Genomic DNA, 22,522 nt, shown 5'->3' with positions numbered 1-22,522 from the left:
CAGTCCCACTTTCCCTTGAGACATCTGCTCGGGAAGCAGCGTGAAGTTGCCGCTGGCCCCAGCATCGGTGGTTCAGTGGTAGAATGCTCGCCTGCCACGCGGGCGGCCCGGGTTCGATTCCCGGCCGATGCATCATTTTGCTTTTCCCGCGATAATGCTGCCGTGTGGCTTGCGCGCTTGAGATGCACGATCCGCAAGAATATATAGCTGGATTCCCTTGAGAAGAACCGAGAACGCAGCACTCGCCGGTCCCCACTAGGACGCTCGCATGATGTTCTGCAGACTAGCGTCGGCTTGGCCTCACAAGTTGCTGTGTCCAGGTGCCTCCGAGGCACTGAGCTTTAACGACAAGGAGTGCTGCCTATCGTTGCAACAGCTGCAGCAACACCGCAATCAACTGGGCCGGCAGTGCGCGTGTAGCAACAGAACACGTTACCCAGGAAGTACAGTGTCTCTACGTCTAATATTGGGTACGGTATTTACCCAGTTTCCAGGACCAGTGGTGCACCCGTGCCTCGGTAGCGCAGTAGGCAGCGCGTAAGTCTCATAATCTTAAGGTCGTGAGTTCGATCCTCACCCGGGGCATTTAATTTTCTGTGACTGATGGTGGCGCTGTTGCTAGGGCGCCAACGTAGTTCTTGTTTGTTATCCACAACTTTTCAACGCTTCAGCGGGAAAATGTTTACCTCCTGTTATTGCTACTTACAGCTTCCCTTTTCCTCTTCTCCCAGCAGAGCATGAAGCCAAAAGCATTGCTCTGCGGCGTTTGAGGTGCGCGCCTTGCCAGTCAGTCTGTGCAAAGATGCTCGCAAAGAGAGAAGGGCGCCGACGCGGCACTCGACACGAAATGCGACAAGCGACCGTACGAACGGTCGAACGAAACGGCCGCATCCGGTGTGGTCTAGTGGCTAGGATACCTGGCTTTCACCCAGGAGGCCCGGGTTCGATTCCCGGTACCGGAACGGAATTTTTTCCACACGAGTCGTGACAAGTTTGAGCTGTCCGAGCGGCCGTTTCCCGTCCTGCTCGCAATATAGCTACTGTTTCGTGACCGTCAGCAGAATATAGACTAGGGAAGCAGACGCACGACGACCATAGAAATGGTGTACGGCTTCATGCCACCAGTTTCCAGCGTAGGGCTGAGCAACTGCATCTGCTGGGGCCCGTTAGCTCAGTTGGTTAGAGCGTCGTGCTAATAACGCGAAGGTCGTGGGTTCGATCCCCCCACGGGCCACTACTCTTTTACTACTACGAAAAGGCAGCGCCGATTTCAGCTGGCGAGTGTGATGACCAAAAGATCATCACCCTGCGTGGAAGTTGACAGAGGATCCGAACCCGACTCGTCGGGAAGCGCTACATCATTCACTCGGCAATGGCCATAATATCTTGAATACACTGGTTCTCAACCGATAAAGAGAAAATGAAAGAAAATGTCCGATTGCCGATGCGCAACCACTTTGGCCCCTGTCAGTACTTGGGCGGGTGAGCGCATGGGAACACAGGGTACTATTGGCAGTTTTACTTCCTATTTTTGTTTCTCCTTAGTTTTCGGAGCTGCAGCCCGATTCGGTCAGGGAGACGCCACCGTGAAATGAAGGGGGCGTGCTGTGTGTCCATCGCCTAGCCTCACCTCTCTTTACCTCTCTCAGTCGTTTCTCGTGCTTGTCGTTTTGATATAGGCCGATTTGAGAGCGTCAGCTCTCGCGTCAGCCGAGCAAAGTCGAGACAAGTCGAGACACACTAAGGGCTGGTATGCAGCGAGTAGGAGGCCGGAAAAACAATAATTTAAGAGCGCGTGGCAAAAGTACTCATACGCGAAATTAAAAGCCTGCTGCGGTGGCCGGGAATCGAACCCGGATCAACTGCTTGGAAGGCAACTATGCTGACCATTACACCACCACCGCACAAGCGAGCGCCCCGCCTCCGCGCTGTGTCGGCTTCCCGCCTGTCGGCAGCGGCCGAAGGTGATCGTACCTGGCAGGCGCATTTCGAGGTAGGCTAGGGGAGCACATCCAGACGCATTCGGACAGCGTATCCGCGCACATTTCGCATCCTTTGGCAAGAGTCGGCGCCGGCGAGGACCGCGTTCTGGCGGCATTTTTAAGCAGTGCAGTGCAGGATTCAGCGTCTGCAGCATCTTCTCCACAGAATGCTACGGCGCTTGACGGCAGTCCCACTTTCCCTTGAGACATCTGCTCGGGAAGCAGCGTGAAGTTGCCGCTGGCCCCAGCATCGGTGGTTCAGTGGTAGAATGCTCGCCTGCCACGCGGGCGGCCCGGGTTCGATTCCCGGCCGATGCATCATTTTGCTTTTCCCGCGATAATGCTGCCGTGTGGCTTGCGCGCTTGAGATGCACGATCCGCAAGAATATATAGCTGGATTCCCTTGAGAAGAACCGAGAACGCAGCACTCGCCGGTCCCCACTAGGACGCTCGCATGATGTTCTGCAGACTAGCGTCGGCTTGGCCTCACAAGTTGCTGTGTCCAGGTGCCTCCGAGGCACTGAGCTTTAACGACAAGGAGTGCTGCCTATCGTTGCAACAGCTGCAGCAACACCGCAATCAACTGGGCCGGCAGTGCGCGTGTAGCAACAGAACACGTTACCCAGGAAGTACAGTGTCTCTACGTCTAATATTGGGTACGGTATTTACCCAGTTTCCAGGACCAGTGGTGCACCCGTGCCTCGGTAGCGCAGTAGGCAGCGCGTAAGTCTCATAATCTTAAGGTCGTGAGTTCGATCCTCACCCGGGGCATTTAATTTTCTGTGACTGATGGTGGCGCTGTTGCTAGGGCGCCAACGTAGTTCTTGTTTGTTATCCACAACTTTTCAACGCTTCAGCGGGAAAATGTTTACCTCCTGTTATTGCTACTTACAGCTTCCCTTTTCCTCTTCTCCCAGCAGAGCATGAAGCCAAAAGCATTGCTCTGCGGCGTTTGAGGTGCGCGCCTTGCCAGTCAGTCTGTGCAAAGATGCTCGCAAAGAGAGAAGGGCGCCGACGCGGCACTCGACACGAAATGCGACAAGCGACCGTACGAACGGTCGAACGAAACGGCCGCATCCGGTGTGGTCTAGTGGCTAGGATACCTGGCTTTCACCCAGGAGGCCCGGGTTCGATTCCCGGTACCGGAACGGAATTTTTTCCACACGAGTCGTGACAAGTTTGAGCTGTCCGAGCGGCCGTTTCCCGTCCTGCTCGCAATATAGCTACTGTTTCGTGACCGTCAGCAGAATATAGACTAGGGAAGCAGACGCACGACGACCATAGAAATGGTGTACGGCTTCATGCCACCAGTTTCCAGCGTAGGGCTGAGCAACTGCATCTGCTGGGGCCCGTTAGCTCAGTTGGTTAGAGCGTCGTGCTAATAACGCGAAGGTCGTGGGTTCGATCCCCCCACGGGCCACTACTCTTTTACTACTACGAAAAGGCAGCGCCGATTTCAGCTGGCGAGTGTGATGACCAAAAGATCATCACCCTGCGTGGAAGTTGACAGAGGATCCGAACCCGACTCGTCGGGAAGCGCTACATCATTCACTCGGCAATGGCCATAATATCTTGAATACACTGGTTCTCAACCGATAAAGAGAAAATGAAAGAAAATGTCCGATTGCCGATGCGCAACCACTTTGGCCCCTGTCAGTACTTGGGCGGGTGAGCGCATGGGAACACAGGGTACTATTGGCAGTTTTACTTCCTATTTTTGTTTCTCCTTAGTTTTCGGAGCTGCAGCCCGATTCGGTCAGGGAGACGCCACCGTGAAATGAAGGGGGCGTGCTGTGTGTCCATCGCCTAGCCTCACCTCTCTTTACCTCTCTCAGTCGTTTCTCGTGCTTGTCGTTTTGATATAGGCCGATTTGAGAGCGTCAGCTCTCGCGTCAGCCGAGCAAAGTCGAGACAAGTCGAGACACACTAAGGGCTGGTATGCAGCGAGTAGGAGGCCGGAAAAACAATAATTTAAGAGCGCGTGGCAAAAGTACTCATACGCGAAATTAAAAGCCTGCTGCGGTGGCCGGGAATCGAACCCGGATCAACTGCTTGGAAGGCAACTATGCTGACCATTACACCACCACCGCACAAGCGAGCGCCCCGCCTCCGCGCTGTGTCGGCTTCCCGCCTGTCGGCAGCGGCCGAAGGTGATCGTACCTGGCAGGCGCATTTCGAGGTAGGCTAGGGGAGCACATCCAGACGCATTCGGACAGCGTATCCGCGCACATTTCGCATCCTTTGGCAAGAGTCGGCGCCGGCGAGGACCGCGTTCTGGCGGCATTTTTAAGCAGTGCAGTGCAGGATTCAGCGTCTGCAGCATCTTCTCCACAGAATGCTACGGCGCTTGACGGCAGTCCCACTTTCCCTTGAGACATCTGCTCGGGAAGCAGCGTGAAGTTGCCGCTGGCCCCAGCATCGGTGGTTCAGTGGTAGAATGCTCGCCTGCCACGCGGGCGGCCCGGGTTCGATTCCCGGCCGATGCATCATTTTGCTTTTCCCGCGATAATGCTGCCGTGTGGCTTGCGCGCTTGAGATGCACGATCCGCAAGAATATATAGCTGGATTCCCTTGAGAAGAACCGAGAACGCAGCACTCGCCGGTCCCCACTAGGACGCTCGCATGATGTTCTGCAGACTAGCGTCGGCTTGGCCTCACAAGTTGCTGTGTCCAGGTGCCTCCGAGGCACTGAGCTTTAACGACAAGGAGTGCTGCCTATCGTTGCAACAGCTGCAGCAACACCGCAATCAACTGGGCCGGCAGTGCGCGTGTAGCAACAGAACACGTTACCCAGGAAGTACAGTGTCTCTACGTCTAATATTGGGTACGGTATTTACCCAGTTTCCAGGACCAGTGGTGCACCCGTGCCTCGGTAGCGCAGTAGGCAGCGCGTAAGTCTCATAATCTTAAGGTCGTGAGTTCGATCCTCACCCGGGGCATTTAATTTTCTGTGACTGATGGTGGCGCTGTTGCTAGGGCGCCAACGTAGTTCTTGTTTGTTATCCACAACTTTTCAACGCTTCAGCGGGAAAATGTTTACCTCCTGTTATTGCTACTTACAGCTTCCCTTTTCCTCTTCTCCCAGCAGAGCATGAAGCCAAAAGCATTGCTCTGCGGCGTTTGAGGTGCGCGCCTTGCCAGTCAGTCTGTGCAAAGATGCTCGCAAAGAGAGAAGGGCGCCGACGCGGCACTCGACACGAAATGCGACAAGCGACCGTACGAACGGTCGAACGAAACGGCCGCATCCGGTGTGGTCTAGTGGCTAGGATACCTGGCTTTCACCCAGGAGGCCCGGGTTCGATTCCCGGTACCAGAACGGAATTTTTTCCACACGAGTCGTGACAAGTTTGAGCTGTCCGAGCGGCCGTTTCCCGTCCTGCTCGCAATATAGCTACTGTTTCGTGACCGTCAGCAGAATATAGACTAGGGAAGCAGACGCACGACGACCATAGAAATGGTGTACGGCTTCATGCCACCAGTTTCCAGCGTAGGGCTGAGCAACTGCATCTGCTGGGGCCCGTTAGCTCAGTTGGTTAGAGCGTCGTGCTAATAACGCGAAGGTCGTGGGTTCGATCCCCCCACGGGCCACTACTCTTTTACTACTACGAAAAGGCAGCGCCGATTTCAGCTGGCGAGTGTGATGACCAAAAGATCATCACCCTGCGTGGAAGTTGACAGAGGATCCGAACCCGACTCGTCGGGAAGCGCTACATCATTCACTCGGCAATGGCCATAATATCTTGAATACACTGGTTCTCAACCGATAAAGAGAAAATGAAAGAAAATGTCCGATTGCCGATGCGCAACCACTTTGGCCCCTGTCAGTACTTGGGCGGGTGAGCGCATGGGAACACAGGGTACTATTGGCAGTTTTACTTCCTATTTTTGTTTCTCCTTAGTTTTCGGAGCTGCAGCCCGATTCGGTCAGGGAGACGCCACCGTGAAATGAAGGGGGCGTGCTGTGTGTCCATCGCCTAGCCTCACCTCTCTTTACCTCTCTCAGTCGTTTCTCGTGCTTGTCGTTTTGATATAGGCCGATTTGAGAGCGTCAGCTCTCGCGTCAGCCGAGCAAAGTCGAGACAAGTCGAGACACACTAAGGGCTGGTATGCAGCGAGTAGGAGGCCGGAAAAACAATAATTTAAGAGCGCGTGGCAAAAGTACTCATACGCGAAATTAAAAGCCTGCTGCGGTGGCCGGGAATCGAACCCGGATCAACTGCTTGGAAGGCAACTATGCTGACCATTACACCACCACCGCACAAGCGAGCGCCCCGCCTCCGCGCTGTGTCGGCTTCCCGCCTGTCGGCAGCGGCCGAAGGTGATCGTACCTGGCAGGCGCATTTCGAGGTAGGCTAGGGGAGCACATCCAGACGCATTCGGACAGCGTATCCGCGCACATTTCGCATCCTTTGGCAAGAGTCGGCGCCGGCGAGGACCGCGTTCTGGCGGCATTTTTAAGCAGTGCAGTGCAGGATTCAGCGTCTGCAGCATCTTCTCCACAGAATGCTACGGCGCTTGACGGCAGTCCCACTTTCCCTTGAGACATCTGCTCGGGAAGCAGCGTGAAGTTGCCGCTGGCCCCAGCATCGGTGGTTCAGTGGTAGAATGCTCGCCTGCCACGCGGGCGGCCCGGGTTCGATTCCCGGCCGATGCATCATTTTGCTTTTCCCGCGATAATGCTGCCGTGTGGCTTGCGCGCTTGAGATGCACGATCCGCAAGAATATATAGCTGGATTCCCTTGAGAAGAACCGAGAACGCAGCACTCGCCGGTCCCCACTAGGACGCTCGCATGATGTTCTGCAGACTAGCGTCGGCTTGGCCTCACAAGTTGCTGTGTCCAGGTGCCTCCGAGGCACTGAGCTTTAACGACAAGGAGTGCTGCCTATCGTTGCAACAGCTGCAGCAACACCGCAATCAACTGGGCCGGCAGTGCGCGTGTAGCAACAGAACACGTTACCCAGGAAGTACAGTGTCTCTACGTCTAATATTGGGTACGGTATTTACCCAGTTTCCAGGACCAGTGGTGCACCCGTGCCTCGGTAGCGCAGTAGGCAGCGCGTAAGTCTCATAATCTTAAGGTCGTGAGTTCGATCCTCACCCGGGGCATTTAATTTTCTGTGACTGATGGTGGCGCTGTTGCTAGGGCGCCAACGTAGTTCTTGTTTGTTATCCACAACTTTTCAACGCTTCAGCGGGAAAATGTTTACCTCCTGTTATTGCTACTTACAGCTTCCCTTTTCCTCTTCTCCCAGCAGAGCATGAAGCCAAAAGCATTGCTCTGCGGCGTTTGAGGTGCGCGCCTTGCCAGTCAGTCTGTGCAAAGATGCTCGCAAAGAGAGAAGGGCGCCGACGCGGCACTCGACACGAAATGCGACAAGCGACCGTACGAACGGTCGAACGAAACGGCCGCATCCGGTGTGGTCTAGTGGCTAGGATACCTGGCTTTCACCCAGGAGGCCCGGGTTCGATTCCCGGTACCGGAACGGAATTTTTTCCACACGAGTCGTGACAAGTTTGAGCTGTCCGAGCGGCCGTTTCCCGTCCTGCTCGCAATATAGCTACTGTTTCGTGACCGTCAGCAGAATATAGACTAGGGAAGCAGACGCACGACGACCATAGAAATGGTGTACGGCTTCATGCCACCAGTTTCCAGCGTAGGGCTGAGCAACTGCATCTGCTGGGGCCCGTTAGCTCAGTTGGTTAGAGCGTCGTGCTAATAACGCGAAGGTCGTGGGTTCGATCCCCCCACGGGCCACTACTCTTTTACTACTACGAAAAGGCAGCGCCGATTTCAGCTGGCGAGTGTGATGACCAAAAGATCATCACCCTGCGTGGAAGTTGACAGAGGATCCGAACCCGACTCGTCGGGAAGCGCTACATCATTCACTCGGCAATGGCCATAATATCTTGAATACACTGGTTCTCAACCGATAAAGAGAAAATGAAAGAAAATGTCCGATTGCCGATGCGCAACCACTTTGGCCCCTGTCAGTACTTGGGCGGGTGAGCGCATGGGAACACAGGGTACTATTGGCAGTTTTACTTCCTATTTTTGTTTCTCCTTAGTTTTCGGAGCTGCAGCCCGATTCGGTCAGGGAGACGCCACCGTGAAATGAAGGGGGCGTGCTGTGTGTCCATCGCCTAGCCTCACCTCTCTTTACCTCTCTCAGTCGTTTCTCGTGCTTGTCGTTTTGATATAGGCCGATTTGAGAGCGTCAGCTCTCGCGTCAGCCGAGCAAAGTCGAGACAAGTCGAGACACACTAAGGGCTGGTATGCAGCGAGTAGGAGGCCGGAAAAACAATAATTTAAGAGCGCGTGGCAAAAGTACTCATACGCGAAATTAAAAGCCTGCTGCGGTGGCCGGGAATCGAACCCGGATCAACTGCTTGGAAGGCAACTATGCTGACCATTACACCACCACCGCACAAGCGAGCGCCCCGCCTCCGCGCTGTGTCGGCTTCCCGCCTGTCGGCAGCGGCCGAAGGTGATCGTACCTGGCAGGCGCATTTCGAGGTAGGCTAGGGGAGCACATCCAGACGCATTCGGACAGCGTATCCGCGCACATTTCGCATCCTTTGGCAAGAGTCGGCGCCGGCGAGGACCGCGTTCTGGCGGCATTTTTAAGCAGTGCAGTGCAGGATTCAGCGTCTGCAGCATCTTCTCCACAGAATGCTACGGCGCTTGACGGCAGTCCCACTTTCCCTTGAGACATCTGCTCGGGAAGCAGCGTGAAGTTGCCGCTGGCCCCAGCATCGGTGGTTCAGTGGTAGAATGCTCGCCTGCCACGCGGGCGGCCCGGGTTCGATTCCCGGCCGATGCATCATTTTGCTTTTCCCGCGATAATGCTGCCGTGTGGCTTGCGCGCTTGAGATGCACGATCCGCAAGAATATATAGCTGGATTCCCTTGAGAAGAACCGAGAACGCAGCACTCGCCGGTCCCCACTAGGACGCTCGCATGATGTTCTGCAGACTAGCGTCGGCTTGGCCTCACAAGTTGCTGTGTCCAGGTGCCTCCGAGGCACTGAGCTTTAACGACAAGGAGTGCTGCCTATCGTTGCAACAGCTGCAGCAACACCGCAATCAACTGGGCCGGCAGTGCGCGTGTAGCAACAGAACACGTTACCCAGGAAGTACAGTGTCTCTACGTCTAATATTGGGTACGGTATTTACCCAGTTTCCAGGACCAGTGGTGCACCCGTGCCTCGGTAGCGCAGTAGGCAGCGCGTAAGTCTCATAATCTTAAGGTCGTGAGTTCGATCCTCACCCGGGGCATTTAATTTTCTGTGACTGATGGTGGCGCTGTTGCTAGGGCGCCAACGTAGTTCTTGTTTGTTATCCACAACTTTTCAACGCTTCAGCGGGAAAATGTTTACCTCCTGTTATTGCTACTTACAGCTTCCCTTTTCCTCTTCTCCCAGCAGAGCATGAAGCCAAAAGCATTGCTCTGCGGCGTTTGAGGTGCGCGCCTTGCCAGTCAGTCTGTGCAAAGATGCTCGCAAAGAGAGAAGGGCGCCGACGCGGCACTCGACACGAAATGCGACAAGCGACCGTACGAACGGTCGAACGAAACGGCCGCATCCGGTGTGGTCTAGTGGCTAGGATACCTGGCTTTCACCCAGGAGGCCCGGGTTCGATTCCCGGTACCGGAACGGAATTTTTTCCACACGAGTCGTGACAAGTTTGAGCTGTCCGAGCGGCCGTTTCCCGTCCTGCTCGCAATATAGCTACTGTTTCGTGACCGTCAGCAGAATATAGACTAGGGAAGCAGACGCACGACGACCATAGAAATGGTGTACGGCTTCATGCCACCAGTTTCCAGCGTAGGGCTGAGCAACTGCATCTGCTGGGGCCCGTTAGCTCAGTTGGTTAGAGCGTCGTGCTAATAACGCGAAGGTCGTGGGTTCGATCCCCCCACGGGCCACTACTCTTTTACTACTACGAAAAGGCAGCGCCGATTTCAGCTGGCGAGTGTGATGACCAAAAGATCATCACCCTGCGTGGAAGTTGACAGAGGATCCGAACCCGACTCGTCGGGAAGCGCTACATCATTCACTCGGCAATGGCCATAATATCTTGAATACACTGGTTCTCAACCGATAAAGAGAAAATGAAAGAAAATGTCCGATTGCCGATGCGCAACCACTTTGGCCCCTGTCAGTACTTGGGCGGGTGAGCGCATGGGAACACAGGGTACTATTGGCAGTTTTACTTCCTATTTTTGTTTCTCCTTAGTTTTCGGAGCTGCAGCCCGATTCGGTCAGGGAGACGCCACCGTGAAATGAAGGGGGCGTGCTGTGTGTCCATCGCCTAGCCTCACCTCTCTTTACCTCTCTCAGTCGTTTCTCGTGCTTGTCGTTTTGATATAGGCCGATTTGAGAGCGTCAGCTCTCGCGTCAGCCGAGCAAAGTCGAGACAAGTCGAGACACACTAAGGGCTGGTATGCAGCGAGTAGGAGGCCGGAAAAACAATAATTTAAGAGCGCGTGGCAAAAGTACTCATACGCGAAATTAAAAGCCTGCTGCGGTGGCCGGGAATCGAACCCGGATCAACTGCTTGGAAGGCAACTATGCTGACCATTACACCACCACCGCACAAGCGAGCGCCCCGCCTCCGCGCTGTGTCGGCTTCCCGCCTGTCGGCAGCGGCCGAAGGTGATCGTACCTGGCAGGCGCAATTCGAGGTAGGCTAGGGGAGCACATCCAGACGCATTCGGACAGCGTATCCGCGCACATTTCGCATCCTTTGGCAAGAGTCGGCGCCGGCGAGGACCGCGTTCTGGCGGCATTTTTAAGCAGTGCAGTGCAGGATTCAGCGTCTGCAGCATCTTCTCCACAGAATGCTACGGCGCTTGACGGCAGTCCCACTTTCCCTTGAGACATCTGCTCGGGAAGCAGCGTGAAGTTGCCGCTGGCCCCAGCATCGGTGGTTCAGTGGTAGAATGCTCGCCTGCCACGCGGGCGGCCCGGGTTCGATTCCCGGCCGATGCATCATTTTGCTTTTCCCGCGATAATGCTGCCGTGTGGCTTGCGCGCTTGAGATGCACGATCCGCAAGAATATATAGCTGGATTCCCTTGAGAAGAACCGAGAACGCAGCACTCGCCGGTCCCCACTAGGACGCTCGCATGATGTTCTGCAGACTAGCGTCGGCTTGGCCTCACAAGTTGCTGTGTCCAGGTGCCTCCGAGGCACTGAGCTTTAACGACAAGGAGTGCTGCCTATCGTTGCAACAGCTGCAGCAACACCGCAATCAACTGGGCCGGCAGTGCGCGTGTAGCAACAGAACACGTTACCCAGGAAGTACAGTGTCTCTACGTCTAATATTGGGTACGGTATTTACCCAGTTTCCAGGACCAGTGGTGCACCCGTGCCTCGGTAGCGCAGTAGGCAGCGCGTAAGTCTCATAATCTTAAGGTCGTGAGTTCGATCCTCACCCGGGGCATTTAATTTTCTGTGACTGATGGTGGCGCTGTTGCTAGGGCGCCAACGTAGTTCTTGTTTGTTATCCACAACTTTTCAACGCTTCAGCGGGAAAATGTTTACCTCCTGTTATTGCTACTTACAGCTTCCCTTTTCCTCTTCTCCCAGCAGAGCATGAAGCCAAAAGCATTGCTCTGCGGCGTTTGAGGTGCGCGCCTTGCCAGTCAGTCTGTGCAAAGATGCTCGCAAAGAGAGAAGGGCGCCGACGCGGCACTCGACACGAAATGCGACAAGCGACCGTACGAACGGTCGAACGAAACGGCCGCATCCGGTGTGGTCTAGTGGCTAGGATACCTGGCTTTCACCCAGGAGGCCCGGGTTCGATTCCCGGTACCGGAACGGAATTTTTTCCACACGAGTCGTGACAAGTTTGAGCTGTCCGAGCGGCCGTTTCCCGTCCTGCTCGCAATATAGCTACTGTTTCGTGACCGTCAGCAGAATATAGACTAGGGAAGCAGACGCACGACGACCATAGAAATGGTGTACGGCTTCATGCCACCAGTTTCCAGCGTAGGGCTGAGCAACTGCATCTGCTGGGGCCCGTTAGCTCAGTTGGTTAGAGCGTCGTGCTAATAACGCGAAGGTCGTGGGTTCGATCCCCCCACGGGCCACTACTCTTTTACTACTACGAAAAGGCAGCGCCGATTTCAGCTGGCGAGTGTGATGACCAAAAGATCATCACCCTGCGTGGAAGTTGACAGAGGATCCGAACCCGACTCGTCGGGAAGCGCTACATCATTCACTCGGCAATGGCCATAATATCTTGAATACACTGGTTCTCAACCGATAAAGAGAAAATGAAAGAAAATGTCCGATTGCCGATGCGCAACCACTTTGGCCCCTGTCAGTACTTGGGCGGGTGAGCGCATGGGAACACAGGGTACTATTGGCAGTTTTACTTCCTATTTTTGTTTCTCCTTAGTTTTCGGAGCTGCAGCCCGATTCGGTCAGGGAGACGCCACCGTGAAATGAAGGGGGCGTGCTGTGTGTCCATCGCCTAGCCTCACCTCTCTTTACCTCTCTCAGTCGTTTCTCGTGCTTGTCGTTTTGATATAGGCCGATTTGAGAGCGTCAGCTCTCGCGTCAGCCGAGCAAAGTCGAGACAAGTCGAGACACACTAAGGGCTGGTATGCAGCGAGTAGGAGGCCGGAAAAACAATAATTTAAGAGCGCGTGGCAAAAGTACTCATACGCGAAATTAAAAGCCTGCTGCGGTGGCCGGGAATCGAACCCGGATCAACTGCTTGGAAGGCAACTATGCTGACCATTACACCACCACCGCACAAGCGAGCGCCCCGCCTCCGCGCTGTGTCGGCTTCCCGCCTGTCGGCAGCGGCCGAAGGTGATCGTACCTGGCAGGCGCATTTCGAGGTAGGCTAGGGGAGCACATCCAGACGCATTCGGACAGCGTATCCGCGCACATTTCGCATCCTTTGGCAAGAGTCGGCGCCGGCGAGGACCGCGTTCTGGCGGCATTTTTAAGCAGTGCAGTGCAGGATTCAGCGTCTGCAGCATCTTCTCCACAGAATGCTACGGCGCTTGACGGCAGTCCCACTTTCCCTTGAGACATCTGCTCGGGAAGCAGCGTGAAGTTGCCGCTGGCCCCAGCATCGGTGGTTCAGTGGTAGAATGCTCGCCTGCCACGCGGGCGGCCCGGGTTCGATTCCCGGCCGATGCATCATTTTGCTTTTCCCGCGATAATGCTGCCGTGTGGCTTGCGCGCTTGAGATGCACGATCCGCAAGAATATATAGCTGGATTCCCTTGAGAAGAACCGAGAACGCAGCACTCGCCGGTCCCCACTAGGACGCTCGCATGATGTTCTGCAGACTAGCGTCGGCTTGGCCTCACAAGTTGCTGTGTCCAGGTGCCTCCGAGGCACTGAGCTTTAACGACAAGGAGTGCTGCCTATCGTTGCAACAGCTGCAGCAACACCGCAATCAACTGGGCCGGCAGTGCGCGTGTAGCAACAGAACACGTTACCCAGGAAGTACAGTGTCTCTACGTCTAATATTGGGTACGGTATTTACCCAGTTTCCAGGACCAGTGGTGCACCCGTGCCTCGGTAGCGCAGTAGGCAGCGCGTAAGTCTCATAATCTTAAGGTCGTGAGTTCGATCCTCACCCGGGGCATTTAATTTTCTGTGACTGATGGTGGCGCTGTTGCTAGGGCGCCAACGTAGTTCTTGTTTGTTATCCACAACTTTTCAACGCTTCAGCGGGAAAATGTTTACCTCCTGTTATTGCTACTTACAGCTTCCCTTTTCCTCTTCTCCCAGCAGAGCATGAAGCCAAAAGCATTGCTCTGCGGCGTTTGAGGTGCGCGCCTTGCCAGTCAGTCTGTGCAAAGATGCTCGCAAAGAGAGAAGGGCGCCGACGCGGCACTCGACACGAAATGCGACAAGCGACCGTACGAACGGTCGAACGAAACGGCCGCATCCGGTGTGGTCTAGTGGCTAGGATACCTGGCTTTCACCCAGGAGGCCCGGGTTCGATTCCCGGTACCGGAACGGAATTTTTTCCACACGAGTCGTGACAAGTTTGAGCTGTCCGAGCGGCCGTTTCCCGTCCTGCTCGCAATATAGCTACTGTTTCGTGACCGTCAGCAGAATATAGACTAGGGAAGCAGACGCACGACGACCATAGAAATGGTGTACGGCTTCATGCCACCAGTTTCCAGCGTAGGGCTGAGCAACTGCATCTGCTGGGGCCCGTTAGCTCAGTTGGTTAGAGCGTCGTGCTAATAACGCGAAGGTCGTGGGTTCGATCCCCCCACGGGCCACTACTCTTTTACTACTACGAAAAGGCAGCGCCGATTTCAGCTGGCGAGTGTGATGACCAAAAGATCATCACCCTGCGTGGAAGTTGACAGAGGATCCGAACCCGACTCGTCGGGAAGCGCTACATCATTCACTCGGCAATGGCCATAATATCTTGAATACACTGGTTCTCAACCGATAAAGAGAAAATGAAAGAAAATGTCCGATTGCCGATGCGCAACCACTTTGGCCCCTGTCAGTACTTGGGCGGGTGAGCGCATGGGAACACAGGGTACTATTGGCAGTTTTACTTCCTATTTTTGTTTCTCCTTAGTTTTCGGAGCTGCAGCCCGATTCGGTCAGGGAGACGCCACCGTGAAATGAAGGGGGCGTGCTGTGTGTCCATCGCCTAGCCTCACCTCTCTTTACCTCTCTCAGTCGTTTCTCGTGCTTGTCGTTTTGATATAGGCCGATTTGAGAGCGTCAGCTCTCGCGTCAGCCGAGCAAAGTCGAGACAAGTCGAGACACACTAAGGGCTGGTATGCAGCGAGTAGGAGGCCGGAAAAACAATAATTTAAGAGCGCGTGGCAAAAGTACTCATACGCGAAATTAAAAGCCTGCTGCGGTGGCCGGGAATCGAACCCGGATCAACTGCTTGGAAGGCAACTATGCTGACCATTACACCACCACCGCACAAGCGAGCGCCCCGCCTCCGCGCTGTGTCGGCTTCCCGCCTGTCGGCAGCGGCCGAAGGTGATCGTACCTGGCAGGCGCATTTCGAGGTAGGCTAGGGGAGCACATCCAGACGCATTCGGACAGCGTATCCGCGCACATTTCGCATCCTTTGGCAAGAGTCGGCGCCGGCGAGGACCGCGTTCTGGCGGCATTTTTAAGCAGTGCAGTGCAGGATTCAGCGTCTGCAGCATCTTCTCCACAGAATGCTACGGCGCTTGACGGCAGTCCCACTTTCCCTTGAGACATCTGCTCGGGAAGCAGCGTGAAGTTGCCGCTGGCCCCAGCATCGGTGGTTCAGTGGTAGAATGCTCGCCTGCCACGCGGGCGGCCCGGGTTCGATTCCCGGCCGATGCATCATTTTGCTTTTCCCGCGATAATGCTGCCGTGTGGCTTGCGCGCTTGAGATGCACGATCCGCAAGAATATATAGCTGGATTCCCTTGAGAAGAACCGAGAACGCAGCACTCGCCGGTCCCCACTAGGACGCTCGCATGATGTTCTGCAGACTAGCGTCGGCTTGGCCTCACAAGTTGCTGTGTCCAGGTGCCTCCGAGGCACTGAGCTTTAACGACAAGGAGTGCTGCCTATCGTTGCAACAGCTGCAGCAACACCGCAATCAACTGGGCCGGCAGTGCGCGTGTAGCAACAGAACACGTTACCCAGGAAGTACAGTGTCTCTACGTCTAATATTGGGTACGGTATTTACCCAGTTTCCAGGACCAGTGGTGCACCCGTGCCTCGGTAGCGCAGTAGGCAGCGCGTAAGTCTCATAATCTTAAGGTCGTGAGTTCGATCCTCACCCGGGGCATTTAATTTTCTGTGACTGATGGTGGCGCTGTTGCTAGGGCGCCAACGTAGTTCTTGTTTGTTATCCACAACTTTTCAACGCTTCAGCGGGAAAATGTTTACCTCCTGTTATTGCTACTTACAGCTTCCCTTTTCCTCTTCTCCCAGCAGAGCATGAAGCCAAAAGCATTGCTCTGCGGCGTTTGAGGTGCGCGCCTTGCCAGTCAGTCTGTGCAAAGATGCTCGCAAAGAGAGAAGGGCGCCGACGCGGCACTCGACACGAAATGCGACAAGCGACCGTACGAACGGTCGAACGAAACGGCCGCATCCGGTGTGGTCTAGTGGCTAGGATACCTGGCTTTCACCCAGGAGGCCCGGGTTCGATTCCCGGTACCGGAACGGAATTTTTTCCACACGAGTCGTGACAAGTTTGAGCTGTCCGAGCGGCCGTTTCCCGTCCTGCTCGCAATATAGCTACTGTTTCGTGACCGTCAGCAGAATATAGACTAGGGAAGCAGACGCACGACGACCATAGAAATGGTGTACGGCTTCATGCCACCAGTTTCCAGCGTAGGGCTGAGCAACTGCATCTGCTGGGGCCCGTTAGCTCAGTTGGTTAGAGCGTCGTGCTAATAACGCGAAGGTCGTGGGTTCGATCCCCCCACGGGCCACTACTCTTTTACTACTACGAAAAGGCAGCGCCGATTTCAGCTGGCGAGTGTGATGACCAAAAGATCATCACCCTGCGTGGAAGTTGACAGAGGATCCGAACCCGACTCGTCGGGAAGCGCTACATCATTCACTCGGCAATGGCCATAATATCTTGAATACACTGGTTCTCAACCGATAAAGAGAAAATGAAAGAAAATGTCCGATTGCCGATGCGCAACCACTTTGGCCCCTGTCAGTACTTGGGCGGGTGAGCGCATGGGAACACAGGGTACTATTGGCAGTTTTACTTCCTATTTTTGTTTCTCCTTAGTTTTCGGAGCTGCAGCCCGATTCGGTCAGGGAGACGCCACCGTGAAATGAAGGGGGCGTGCTGTGTGTCCATCGCCTAGCCTCACCTCTCTTTACCTCTCTCAGTCGTTTCTCGTGCTTGTCGTTTTGATATAGGCCGATTTGAGAGCGTCAGCTCTCGCGTCAGCCGAGCAAAGTCGAGACAAGTCGAGACACACTAAGGGCTGGTATGCAGCGAGTAGGAGGCCGGAAAAACAATAATTTAAGAGCGCGTGGCAAAAGTACTCATACGCGAAATTAAAAGCCTGCTGCGGTGGCCGGGAATCGAACCCGGATCAACTGCTTGGAAGGCAACTATGCTGACCATTACACCACCACCGCACAAGCGAGCGCCCCGCCTCCGCGCTGTGTCGGCTTCCCGCCTGTCGGCAGCGGCCGAAGGTGATCGTACCTGGCAGGCGCAATTCGAGGTAGGCTAGGGGAGCACATCCAGACGCATTCGGACAGCGTATCCGCGCACATTTCGCATCCTTTGGCAAGAGTCGGCGCCGGCGAGGACCGCGTTCTGGCGGCATTTTTAAGCAGTGCAGTGCAGGATTCAGCGTCTGCAGCATCTTCTCCACAGAATGCTACGGCGCTTGACGGCAGTCCCACTTTCCCTTGAGACATCTGCTCGGGAAGCAGCGTGAAGTTGCCGCTGGCCCCAGCATCGGTGGTTCAGTGGTAGAATGCTCGCCTGCCACGCGGGCGGCCCGGGTTCGATTCCCGGCCGATGCATCATTTTGCTTTTCCCGCGATAATGCTGCCGTGTGGCTTGCGCGCTTGAGATGCACGATCCGCAAGAATATATAGCTGGATTCCCTTGAGAAGAACCGAGAACGCAGCACTCGCCGGTCCCCACTAGGACGCTCGCATGATGTTCTGCAGACTAGCGTCGGCTTGGCCTCACAAGTTGCTGTGTCCAGGTGCCTCCGAGGCACTGAGCTTTAACGACAAGGAGTGCTGCCTATCGTTGCAACAGCTGCAGCAACACCGCAATCAACTGGGCCGGCAGTGCGCGTGTAGCAACAGAACACGTTACCCAGGAAGTACAGTGTCTCTACGTCTAATATTGGGTACGGTATTTACCCAGTTTCCAGGACCAGTGGTGCACCCGTGCCTCGGTAGCGCAGTAGGCAGCGCGTAAGTCTCATAATCTTAAGGTCGTGAGTTCGATCCTCACCCGGGGCATTTAATTTTCTGTGACTGATGGTGGCGCTGTTGCTAGGGCGCCAACGTAGTTCTTGTTTGTTATCCACAACTTTTCAACGCTTCAGCGGGAAAATGTTTACCTCCTGTTATTGCTACTTACAGCTTCCCTTTTCCTCTTCTCCCAGCAGAGCATGAAGCCAAAAGCATTGCTCTGCGGCGTTTGAGGTGCGCGCCTTGCCAGTCAGTCTGTGCAAAGATGCTCGCAAAGAGAGAAGGGCGCCGACGCGGCACTCGACACGAAATGCGACAAGCGACCGTACGAACGGTCGAACGAAACGGCCGCATCCGGTGTGGTCTAGTGGCTAGGATACCTGGCTTTCACCCAGGAGGCCCGGGTTCGATTCCCGGTACCGGAACGGAATTTTTTCCACACGAGTCGTGACAAGTTTGAGCTGTCCGAGCGGCCGTTTCCCGTCCTGCTCGCAATATAGCTACTGTTTCGTGACCGTCAGCAGAATATAGACTAGGGAAGCAGACGCACGACGACCATAGAAATGGTGTACGGCTTCATGCCACCAGTTTCCAGCGTAGGGCTGAGCAACTGCATCTGCTGGGGCCCGTTAGCTCAGTTGGTTAGAGCGTCGTGCTAATAACGCGAAGGTCGTGGGTTCGATCCCCCCACGGGCCACTACTCTTTTACTACTACGAAAAGGCAGCGCCGATTTCAGCTGGCGAGTGTGATGACCAAAAGATCATCACCCTGCGTGGAAGTTGACAGAGGATCCGAACCCGACTCGTCGGGAAGCGCTACATCATTCACTCGGCAATGGCCATAATATCTTGAATACACTGGTTCTCAACCGATAAAGAGAAAATGAAAGAAAATGTCCGATTGCCGATGCGCAACCACTTTGGCCCCTGTCAGTACTTGGGCGGGTGAGCGCATGGGAACACAGGGTACTATTGGCAGTTTTACTTCCTATTTTTGTTTCTCCTTAGTTTTCGGAGCTGCAGCCCGATTCGGTCAGGGAGACGCCACCGTGAAATGAAGGGGGCGTGCTGTGTGTCCATCGCCTAGCCTCACCTCTCTTTACCTCTCTCAGTCGTTTCTCGTGCTTGTCGTTTTGATATAGGCCGATTTGAGAGCGTCAGCTCTCGCGTCAGCCGAGCAAAGTCGAGACAAGTCGAGACACACTAAGGGCTGGTATGCAGCGAGTAGGAGGCCGGAAAAACAATAATTTAAGAGCGCGTGGCAAAAGTACTCATACGCGAAATTAAAAGCCTGCTGCGGTGGCCGGGAATCGAACCCGGATCAACTGCTTGGAAGGCAACTATGCTGACCATTACACCACCACCGCACAAGCGAGCGCCCCGCCTCCGCGCTGTGTCGGCTTCCCGCCTGTCGGCAGCGGCCGAAGGTGATCGTACCTGGCAGGCGCATTTCGAGGTAGGCTAGGGGAGCACATCCAGACGCATTCGGACAGCGTATCCGCGCACATTTCGCATCCTTTGGCAAGAGTCGGCGCCGGCGAGGACCGCGTTCTGGCGGCATTTTTAAGCAGTGCAGTGCAGGATTCAGCGTCTGCAGCATCTTCTCCACAGAATGCTACGGCGCTTGACGGCAGTCCCACTTTCCCTTGAGACATCTGCTCGGGAAGCAGCGTGAAGTTGCCGCTGGCCCCAGCATCGGTGGTTCAGTGGTAGAATGCTCGCCTGCCACGCGGGCGGCCCGGGTTCGATTCCCGGCCGATGCATCATTTTGCTTTTCCCGCGATAATGCTGCCGTGTGGCTTGCGCGCTTGAGATGCACGATCCGCAAGAATATATAGCTGGATTCCCTTGAGAAGAACCGAGAACGCAGCACTCGCCGGTCCCCACTAGGACGCTCGCATGATGTTCTGCAGACTAGCGTCGGCTTGGCCTCACAAGTTGCTGTGTCCAGGTGCCTCCGAGGCACTGAGCTTTAACGACAAGGAGTGCTGCCTATCGTTGCAACAGCTGCAGCAACACCGCAATCAACTGGGCCGGCAGTGCGCGTGTAGCAACAGAACACGTTACCCAGGAAGTACAGTGTCTCTACGTCTAATATTGGGTACGGTATTTACCCAGTTTCCAGGACCAGTGGTGCACCCGTGCCTCGGTAGCGCAGTAGGCAGCGCGTAAGTCTCATAATCTTAAGGTCGTGAGTTCGATCCTCACCCGGGGCATTTAATTTTCTGTGACTGATGGTGGCGCTGTTGCTAGGGCGCCAACGTAGTTCTTGTTTGTTATCCACAACTTTTCAACGCTTCAGCGGGAAAATGTTTACCTCCTGTTATTGCTACTTACAGCTTCCCTTTTCCTCTTCTCCCAGCAGAGCATGAAGCCAAAAGCATTGCTCTGCGGCGTTTGAGGTGCGCGCCTTGCCAGTCAGTCTGTGCAAAGATGCTCGCAAAGAGAGAAGGGCGCCGACGCGGCACTCGACACGAAATGCGACAAGCGACCGTACGAACGGTCGAACGAAACGGCCGCATCCGGTGTGGTCTAGTGGCTAGGATACCTGGCTTTCACCCAGGAGGCCCGGGTTCGATTCCCGGTACCGGAACGGAATTTTTTCCACACGAGTCGTGACAAGTTTGAGCTGTCCGAGCGGCCGTTTCCCGTCCTGCTCGCAATATAGCTACTGTTTCGTGACCGTCAGCAGAATATAGACTAGGGAAGCAGACGCACGACGACCATAGAAATGGTGTACGGCTTCATGCCACCAGTTTCCAGCGTAGGGCTGAGCAACTGCATCTGCTGGGGCCCGTTAGCTCAGTTGGTTAGAGCGTCGTGCTAATAACGCGAAGGTCGTGGGTTCGATCCCCCCACGGGCCACTGCTCTTTTACTACTACGAAAAGGCAGCGCCGATTTCAGCTGGCGAGTGTGATGACCAAAAGATCATCACCCTGCGTGGAAGTTGACAGAGGATCCGAACCCGACTCGTCGGGAAGCGCTACATCATTCACTCGGCAATGGCCATAATATCTTGAATACACTGGTTCTCAACCGATAAAGAGAAAATGAAAGAAAATGTCCGATTGCCGATGCGCAACCACTTTGGCCCCTGTCAGTACTTGGGCGGGTGAGCGCATGGGAACACAGGGTACTATTGGCAGTTTTACTTCCTATTTTTGTTTCTCCTTAGTTTTCGGAGCTGCAGCCCGATTCGGTCAGGGAGACGCCACCGTGAAATGAAGGGGGCGTGCTGTGTGTCCATCGCCTAGCCTCACCTCTCTTTACCTCTCTCAGTCGTTTCTCGTGCTTGTCGTTTTGATATAGGCCGATTTGAGAGCGTCAGCTCTCGCGTCAGCCGAGCAAAGTCGAGACAAGTCGAGACACACTAAGGGCTGGTATGCAGCGAGTAGGAGGCCGGAAAAACAATAATTTAAGAGCGCGTGGCAAAAGTACTCATACGCGAAATTAAAAGCCTGCTGCGGTGGCCGGGAATCGAACCCGGATCAACTGCTTGGAAGGCAACTATGCTGACCATTACACCACCACCGCACAAGCGAGCGCCCCGCCTCCGCGCTGTGTCGGCTTCCCGCCTGTCGGCAGCGGCCGAAGGTGATCGTACCTGGCAGGCGCATTTCGAGGTAGGCTAGGGGAGCACATCCAGACGCATTCGGACAGCGTATCCGCGCACATTTCGCATCCTTTGGCAAGAGTCGGCGCCGGCGAGGACCGCGTTCTGGCGGCATTTTTAAGCAGTGCAGTGCAGGATTCAGCGTCTGCAGCATCTTCTCCACAGAATGCTACGGCGCTTGACGGCAGTCCCACTTTCCCTTGAGACATCTGCTCGGGAAGCAGCGTGAAGTTGCCGCTGGCCCCAGCATCGGTGGTTCAGTGGTAGAATGCTCGCCTGCCACGCGGGCGGCCCGGGTTCGATTCCCGGCCGATGCATCATTTTGCTTTTCCCGCGATAATGCTGCCGTGTGGCTTGCGCGCTTGAGATGCACGATCCGCAAGAATATATAGCTGGATTCCCTTGAGAAGAACCGAGAACGCAGCACTCGCCGGTCCCCACTAGGACGCTCGCATGATGTTCTGCAGACTAGCGTCGGCTTGGCCTCACAAGTTGCTGTGTCCAGGTGCCTCCGAGGCACTGAGCTTTAACGACAAGGAGTGCTGCCTATCGTTGCAACAGCTGCAGCAACACCGCAATCAACTGGGCCGGCAGTGCGCGTGTAGCAACAGAACACGTTACCCAGGAAGTACAGTGTCTCTACGTCTAATATTGGGTACGGTATTTACCCAGTTTCCAGGACCAGTGGTGCACCCGTGCCTCGGTAGCGCAGTAGGCAGCGCGTAAGTCTCATAATCTTAAGGTCGTGAGTTCGATCCTCACCCGGGGCATTTAATTTTCTGTGACTGATGGTGGCGCTGTTGCTAGGGCGCCAACGTAGTTCTTGTTTGTTATCCACAACTTTTCAACGCTTCAGCGGGAAAATGTTTACCTCCTGTTATTGCTACTTACAGCTTCCCTTTTCCTCTTCTCCCAGCAGAGCATGAAGCCAAAAGCATTGCTCTGCGGCGTTTGAGGTGCGCGCCTTGCCAGTCAGTCTGTGCAAAGATGCTCGCAAAGAGAGAAGGGCGCCGACGCGGCACTCGAC

The 22,522-nt window shown here is 55.1% G+C and overlaps 52 non-coding genes across 52 annotated transcripts; 42 read left to right on the top strand and 10 right to left on the bottom strand.

Moving 5' to 3' along the window:
- Positions 1-61: 61 nt before the first annotated feature.
- On the top strand, positions 62-132 carry Trnag-gcc. The gene has a single exon. It is a non-coding gene; the product is annotated as a tRNA-Gly (tRNA).
- Positions 133-512: 380 nt separating this feature from the next.
- Positions 513-585, top strand: Trnam-cau. Its single transcript has one exon. It is a non-coding gene; the product is annotated as a tRNA-Met (tRNA).
- A 305-nt stretch (positions 586-890) lies between these two features.
- Trnae-uuc lies at positions 891-962 on the top strand. The gene has a single exon. It is a non-coding gene; the product is annotated as a tRNA-Glu (tRNA).
- Positions 963-1,160: 198 nt separating this feature from the next.
- Positions 1,161-1,234, top strand: Trnai-aau. The gene has a single exon. It is a non-coding gene; the product is annotated as a tRNA-Ile (tRNA).
- Positions 1,235-1,832: 598 nt separating this feature from the next.
- Positions 1,833-1,904, bottom strand: Trnag-ucc. The gene has a single exon. It is a non-coding gene; the product is annotated as a tRNA-Gly (tRNA).
- A 325-nt stretch (positions 1,905-2,229) lies between these two features.
- On the top strand, positions 2,230-2,300 carry Trnag-gcc. Its single transcript has one exon. It is a non-coding gene; the product is annotated as a tRNA-Gly (tRNA).
- Positions 2,301-2,680: 380 nt separating this feature from the next.
- Trnam-cau lies at positions 2,681-2,753 on the top strand. Its single transcript has one exon. It is a non-coding gene; the product is annotated as a tRNA-Met (tRNA).
- Positions 2,754-3,058: 305 nt separating this feature from the next.
- Trnae-uuc lies at positions 3,059-3,130 on the top strand. Its single transcript has one exon. It is a non-coding gene; the product is annotated as a tRNA-Glu (tRNA).
- A 198-nt stretch (positions 3,131-3,328) lies between these two features.
- On the top strand, positions 3,329-3,402 carry Trnai-aau. Its single transcript has one exon. It is a non-coding gene; the product is annotated as a tRNA-Ile (tRNA).
- Positions 3,403-4,000: 598 nt separating this feature from the next.
- On the bottom strand, positions 4,001-4,072 carry Trnag-ucc. The gene has a single exon. It is a non-coding gene; the product is annotated as a tRNA-Gly (tRNA).
- Positions 4,073-4,397: 325 nt separating this feature from the next.
- On the top strand, positions 4,398-4,468 carry Trnag-gcc. The gene has a single exon. It is a non-coding gene; the product is annotated as a tRNA-Gly (tRNA).
- A 380-nt stretch (positions 4,469-4,848) lies between these two features.
- On the top strand, positions 4,849-4,921 carry Trnam-cau. Its single transcript has one exon. It is a non-coding gene; the product is annotated as a tRNA-Met (tRNA).
- A 305-nt stretch (positions 4,922-5,226) lies between these two features.
- Positions 5,227-5,298, top strand: Trnae-uuc. The gene has a single exon. It is a non-coding gene; the product is annotated as a tRNA-Glu (tRNA).
- A 198-nt stretch (positions 5,299-5,496) lies between these two features.
- Positions 5,497-5,570, top strand: Trnai-aau. The gene has a single exon. It is a non-coding gene; the product is annotated as a tRNA-Ile (tRNA).
- Positions 5,571-6,168: 598 nt separating this feature from the next.
- Positions 6,169-6,240, bottom strand: Trnag-ucc. The gene has a single exon. It is a non-coding gene; the product is annotated as a tRNA-Gly (tRNA).
- A 325-nt stretch (positions 6,241-6,565) lies between these two features.
- Trnag-gcc lies at positions 6,566-6,636 on the top strand. Its single transcript has one exon. It is a non-coding gene; the product is annotated as a tRNA-Gly (tRNA).
- Positions 6,637-7,016: 380 nt separating this feature from the next.
- Trnam-cau lies at positions 7,017-7,089 on the top strand. The gene has a single exon. It is a non-coding gene; the product is annotated as a tRNA-Met (tRNA).
- A 305-nt stretch (positions 7,090-7,394) lies between these two features.
- Positions 7,395-7,466, top strand: Trnae-uuc. The gene has a single exon. It is a non-coding gene; the product is annotated as a tRNA-Glu (tRNA).
- Positions 7,467-7,664: 198 nt separating this feature from the next.
- Positions 7,665-7,738, top strand: Trnai-aau. Its single transcript has one exon. It is a non-coding gene; the product is annotated as a tRNA-Ile (tRNA).
- Positions 7,739-8,336: 598 nt separating this feature from the next.
- On the bottom strand, positions 8,337-8,408 carry Trnag-ucc. Its single transcript has one exon. It is a non-coding gene; the product is annotated as a tRNA-Gly (tRNA).
- Positions 8,409-8,733: 325 nt separating this feature from the next.
- On the top strand, positions 8,734-8,804 carry Trnag-gcc. Its single transcript has one exon. It is a non-coding gene; the product is annotated as a tRNA-Gly (tRNA).
- A 380-nt stretch (positions 8,805-9,184) lies between these two features.
- On the top strand, positions 9,185-9,257 carry Trnam-cau. Its single transcript has one exon. It is a non-coding gene; the product is annotated as a tRNA-Met (tRNA).
- A 305-nt stretch (positions 9,258-9,562) lies between these two features.
- Trnae-uuc lies at positions 9,563-9,634 on the top strand. The gene has a single exon. It is a non-coding gene; the product is annotated as a tRNA-Glu (tRNA).
- Positions 9,635-9,832: 198 nt separating this feature from the next.
- On the top strand, positions 9,833-9,906 carry Trnai-aau. Its single transcript has one exon. It is a non-coding gene; the product is annotated as a tRNA-Ile (tRNA).
- Positions 9,907-10,504: 598 nt separating this feature from the next.
- Trnag-ucc lies at positions 10,505-10,576 on the bottom strand. Its single transcript has one exon. It is a non-coding gene; the product is annotated as a tRNA-Gly (tRNA).
- A 325-nt stretch (positions 10,577-10,901) lies between these two features.
- Trnag-gcc lies at positions 10,902-10,972 on the top strand. Its single transcript has one exon. It is a non-coding gene; the product is annotated as a tRNA-Gly (tRNA).
- A 380-nt stretch (positions 10,973-11,352) lies between these two features.
- Trnam-cau lies at positions 11,353-11,425 on the top strand. The gene has a single exon. It is a non-coding gene; the product is annotated as a tRNA-Met (tRNA).
- A 305-nt stretch (positions 11,426-11,730) lies between these two features.
- Trnae-uuc lies at positions 11,731-11,802 on the top strand. The gene has a single exon. It is a non-coding gene; the product is annotated as a tRNA-Glu (tRNA).
- A 198-nt stretch (positions 11,803-12,000) lies between these two features.
- Trnai-aau lies at positions 12,001-12,074 on the top strand. The gene has a single exon. It is a non-coding gene; the product is annotated as a tRNA-Ile (tRNA).
- A 598-nt stretch (positions 12,075-12,672) lies between these two features.
- Trnag-ucc lies at positions 12,673-12,744 on the bottom strand. Its single transcript has one exon. It is a non-coding gene; the product is annotated as a tRNA-Gly (tRNA).
- Positions 12,745-13,069: 325 nt separating this feature from the next.
- Positions 13,070-13,140, top strand: Trnag-gcc. The gene has a single exon. It is a non-coding gene; the product is annotated as a tRNA-Gly (tRNA).
- Positions 13,141-13,520: 380 nt separating this feature from the next.
- Trnam-cau lies at positions 13,521-13,593 on the top strand. The gene has a single exon. It is a non-coding gene; the product is annotated as a tRNA-Met (tRNA).
- A 305-nt stretch (positions 13,594-13,898) lies between these two features.
- Positions 13,899-13,970, top strand: Trnae-uuc. Its single transcript has one exon. It is a non-coding gene; the product is annotated as a tRNA-Glu (tRNA).
- A 198-nt stretch (positions 13,971-14,168) lies between these two features.
- Positions 14,169-14,242, top strand: Trnai-aau. The gene has a single exon. It is a non-coding gene; the product is annotated as a tRNA-Ile (tRNA).
- Positions 14,243-14,840: 598 nt separating this feature from the next.
- Positions 14,841-14,912, bottom strand: Trnag-ucc. The gene has a single exon. It is a non-coding gene; the product is annotated as a tRNA-Gly (tRNA).
- A 325-nt stretch (positions 14,913-15,237) lies between these two features.
- Trnag-gcc lies at positions 15,238-15,308 on the top strand. The gene has a single exon. It is a non-coding gene; the product is annotated as a tRNA-Gly (tRNA).
- A 380-nt stretch (positions 15,309-15,688) lies between these two features.
- On the top strand, positions 15,689-15,761 carry Trnam-cau. Its single transcript has one exon. It is a non-coding gene; the product is annotated as a tRNA-Met (tRNA).
- Positions 15,762-16,066: 305 nt separating this feature from the next.
- Trnae-uuc lies at positions 16,067-16,138 on the top strand. The gene has a single exon. It is a non-coding gene; the product is annotated as a tRNA-Glu (tRNA).
- Positions 16,139-16,336: 198 nt separating this feature from the next.
- On the top strand, positions 16,337-16,410 carry Trnai-aau. Its single transcript has one exon. It is a non-coding gene; the product is annotated as a tRNA-Ile (tRNA).
- Positions 16,411-17,008: 598 nt separating this feature from the next.
- Trnag-ucc lies at positions 17,009-17,080 on the bottom strand. The gene has a single exon. It is a non-coding gene; the product is annotated as a tRNA-Gly (tRNA).
- Positions 17,081-17,405: 325 nt separating this feature from the next.
- Positions 17,406-17,476, top strand: Trnag-gcc. Its single transcript has one exon. It is a non-coding gene; the product is annotated as a tRNA-Gly (tRNA).
- Positions 17,477-17,856: 380 nt separating this feature from the next.
- Positions 17,857-17,929, top strand: Trnam-cau. Its single transcript has one exon. It is a non-coding gene; the product is annotated as a tRNA-Met (tRNA).
- Positions 17,930-18,234: 305 nt separating this feature from the next.
- Trnae-uuc lies at positions 18,235-18,306 on the top strand. Its single transcript has one exon. It is a non-coding gene; the product is annotated as a tRNA-Glu (tRNA).
- Positions 18,307-18,504: 198 nt separating this feature from the next.
- On the top strand, positions 18,505-18,578 carry Trnai-aau. The gene has a single exon. It is a non-coding gene; the product is annotated as a tRNA-Ile (tRNA).
- Positions 18,579-19,176: 598 nt separating this feature from the next.
- Trnag-ucc lies at positions 19,177-19,248 on the bottom strand. The gene has a single exon. It is a non-coding gene; the product is annotated as a tRNA-Gly (tRNA).
- Positions 19,249-19,573: 325 nt separating this feature from the next.
- Trnag-gcc lies at positions 19,574-19,644 on the top strand. The gene has a single exon. It is a non-coding gene; the product is annotated as a tRNA-Gly (tRNA).
- A 380-nt stretch (positions 19,645-20,024) lies between these two features.
- Positions 20,025-20,097, top strand: Trnam-cau. Its single transcript has one exon. It is a non-coding gene; the product is annotated as a tRNA-Met (tRNA).
- A 305-nt stretch (positions 20,098-20,402) lies between these two features.
- Positions 20,403-20,474, top strand: Trnae-uuc. Its single transcript has one exon. It is a non-coding gene; the product is annotated as a tRNA-Glu (tRNA).
- Positions 20,475-20,672: 198 nt separating this feature from the next.
- Positions 20,673-20,746, top strand: Trnai-aau. Its single transcript has one exon. It is a non-coding gene; the product is annotated as a tRNA-Ile (tRNA).
- A 598-nt stretch (positions 20,747-21,344) lies between these two features.
- Trnag-ucc lies at positions 21,345-21,416 on the bottom strand. The gene has a single exon. It is a non-coding gene; the product is annotated as a tRNA-Gly (tRNA).
- A 325-nt stretch (positions 21,417-21,741) lies between these two features.
- Trnag-gcc lies at positions 21,742-21,812 on the top strand. The gene has a single exon. It is a non-coding gene; the product is annotated as a tRNA-Gly (tRNA).
- Positions 21,813-22,192: 380 nt separating this feature from the next.
- Trnam-cau lies at positions 22,193-22,265 on the top strand. The gene has a single exon. It is a non-coding gene; the product is annotated as a tRNA-Met (tRNA).
- The last annotated feature ends 257 nt before the right edge of the window (positions 22,266-22,522 follow it).

Source organism: Schistocerca piceifrons, unplaced genomic scaffold (assembly GCF_021461385.2).
Source record: "Schistocerca piceifrons isolate TAMUIC-IGC-003096 unplaced genomic scaffold, iqSchPice1.1 HiC_scaffold_422, whole genome shotgun sequence".
Classification (NCBI taxonomy): domain Eukaryota; kingdom Metazoa; phylum Arthropoda; class Insecta; order Orthoptera; family Acrididae; genus Schistocerca; species Schistocerca piceifrons.
The sequence above is the reverse complement of the archived record's forward strand: the minus strand, read 5'-3'. Positions and strand labels throughout refer to the sequence as shown.